Raw genomic sequence first — 2,500 nt, forward strand, 5'->3', positions numbered from 1 at the left:
GAAGGAACCAGCTACTAGATGGTTCGATTAGTCTTTCGCCCCTATACCCAAATAGGACGATCGATTTGCACGTCAGAATCGCTACGGTCCTCCACCAGAGTTTCCTCTGGCTTCGACCTTCCCAGGCATAGTTCACCATCTTTCGGGTCCCAACATGGACGCTCTTGCGCGACCGCCCCGGCAGAGCGGGTGCGATCGGTCGGTCGTGCGCCGGCGCCCGCACGGGGCTCCGGGTCCGACCTCGTTCGGCCAAAGGCCGCCTTCACTTTCATTTCGCCTGCGAGTCTCGAACCACTCGACGACTCGCGCTCATGTTAGACTCCTTGGTCCGTGTTTCAAGTCGGGTCGGGAGGGTGGCCGACGTGGCCACGGACCCCGAGCGCGTCGACGGCGCGCCACCGAAGCGGCAGCCCGCCGAACACCGGCACTGCGTACAGTGCAGGCGAACGACAAGCCAGCCGAACGGCGACGGCCGCACACAGAGAGCGCGCGGCATCCTTTCCTCGATCCGCCGCCGGGCCGCACCGCCCGCGCGCTGTAACACCCCCGCCGGAGCGGAGGCCACCTTCGCGCGGGGACTTAGACCGACGGCAAACCGGTCGTGACCCGCGCCGGTCGCTAGTGCGCTGAGACGGTGCGCGAGCCGACTCGGCAGCGGCGCCTTAAGCGTCCGCGAACCGAGACGGCGCGCCCCCGCACCCAACTGAAAGCGAGCCGGCGACCTGACGGGCCCTCCCGTTTGCCTCTCAACGGTTTCACGTACTCTTGAACTCTCTCTTCAAAGTGCTTTTCAACTTTCCCTCACGGTACTTGTCCGCTATCGGTCTCGCGACCGTATTTAGTCTTAGGTGGAGTTTACCACCCGCTTTGGGCTGCATTCCCAAACAACCCGACTCCGAGAAGACCCGAAGCGGCCAAGGCAAGCGCCCCTATGGGCCTAACACCCGCCGTGGGACGAGGCCTCGATCAGAAGGACACCGGCGCTCGCCGTCAGCCGCACTGGGACTTCCGTACGTCACAACTCGGCGCGCTCGAAAAGCGCGCAGATTCGACGCTGGACTCTTCCCGGTTCACTCGCCGTTACTCAGGGAATCCCTGTTGGTTTCTTTTCCTCCGCTTAATAATATGCTTAAATTCAGCGGGTGCTCTCGCCTGAACTCAGGTCGTATGTGTCAAGCGGGCCGCTTCTTACACGGCCCGCTGGCATCGCAAGTCGTCGCCGCCGGCGCCGACCGAGCGCGTACCGTCGCCGCCTTGGCCCACGGTCGGTCTTGATCTCGTGACCGGACCGACCGACCTGGACCCGCCCCTCGAACGTAGTTGAACACGTCGAGGGGCCGGCGGTGTACGGGACACGCGGTCGCGCCGAGAAAGCTCGGCGACCGCTTCAATTTGGGGCGACGCCCGGCCGTCTTCGCAGAGGCCAGGCGACGGCCCTCGGGTGAGGACGAACGCGACCCTGAGGCAGACGCGATCCCGGGATTGACCCGAGACCGCAATTCGCGTTCAGAAGGTCGACGTTCAATGTGTTCTGCAATTCACATTACTTCTCGCACTTAGCTGCGTCCTTCATCGACTCGCGAGCCGAGTGATCCACCGTTAAGAGTCGTCCTCGACGTTTCGCCCGGCGCCGAAGCGCGCGGACGTCACACTGTGGGATCGACCACAAAACCACCACCGACAACAACTGCACAAAAACACCAACAAACGGCGCCGAGCGACCGCCGGGCTAGGCCGGCGGCACATCGAGCGCGGTGCCCAGAAGCCACCATCGCACTCGGCTGCCTTGCTATGCCAACGTGTTACGCGTGTCGCACGGGGCGGAACCCCGATTGACGGCCGCCCTCTCGGCGGCACCCAAAGACAATTAAGTGCGCGGTCGGCCGGGGCCTACCACCACCTTCGGTAATGATCCTTCCGCAGGTTCACCTACGGAAACCTTGTTACGACTTTTACTTCCTCTAAATGATCAAGTTTGATCGTCTTCTCGACACGCCGACGCGGCCGTTGCCAGCCGCGACGGGGCCGATCCAAGGATCTCACTAAACCATTCAAACGGTAGTAGCGACGGGCGGTGTGTACAAAGGGCAGGGACGTAATCAACGCAAGTTGATGACTTGCGCTTACTGGGAATTCCTCGTTCAAGGGAAACAATTGCAAGTCCCTATCCCAATCACGAATGAGGTTCAACGGGTTACCCGGACCTTTCGGCCTAGGTTAGACACTCGCTGCTTCACTCAGTGTAGCGCGCGTGCGGCCCCGGACATCTAAGGGCATCACAGACCTGTTATTGCTCAATCTCGTGTGGCTAAACGCCACTAGTCCCTCTAAGAAGTTAGACGCCGACCGAGAAGGTCGCGTAACTATTTAGCATGCCAGAGTCTCGTTCGTTATCGGAATTAACCAGACAAATCGCTCCACCAACTAAGAACGGCCATGCACCACCACCCACAGAATCAAGAAAGAGCTCTCAATCTGTCAATCCTACCTGTGTCCGGGC

General features: G+C 61.1%; 3 non-coding genes across 3 annotated transcripts in view; all 3 read right to left on the reverse strand.

The window, feature by feature from the left end:
• LOC144413563 (large subunit ribosomal RNA) overlaps positions 1 to 1,166 on the reverse strand; it is a 3,318-nt gene extending 2,152 nt beyond the window's left edge. Inside the window, exon 1 of the ribosomal RNA XR_013469474.1 lies at positions 1 to 1,166. This exon is cut by the window's left edge and continues 2,152 nt beyond it. This is a non-coding gene — a ribosomal RNA (large subunit ribosomal RNA).
• Positions 1,167 to 1,454: 288 nt separating this feature from the next.
• Positions 1,455 to 1,608, reverse strand: LOC144413227 (5.8S ribosomal RNA). Its single transcript, XR_013469264.1, has one exon. It is a non-coding gene; the product is annotated as a 5.8S ribosomal RNA (ribosomal RNA).
• A 298-nt stretch (positions 1,609 to 1,906) lies between these two features.
• LOC144413342 (small subunit ribosomal RNA) overlaps positions 1,907 to 2,500 on the reverse strand; it is a 1,810-nt gene continuing 1,216 nt past the window's right edge. Inside the window, exon 1 of the ribosomal RNA XR_013469376.1 lies at positions 1,907 to 2,500. This exon is cut by the window's right edge and continues 1,216 nt beyond it. This is a non-coding gene — a ribosomal RNA (small subunit ribosomal RNA).

The sequence above is a fragment of the Styela clava genome, chromosome 15 (assembly GCF_964204865.1).
Source record: "Styela clava chromosome 15, kaStyClav1.hap1.2, whole genome shotgun sequence".
In the NCBI taxonomy this organism is placed as follows: domain Eukaryota; kingdom Metazoa; phylum Chordata; class Ascidiacea; order Stolidobranchia; family Styelidae; genus Styela; species Styela clava.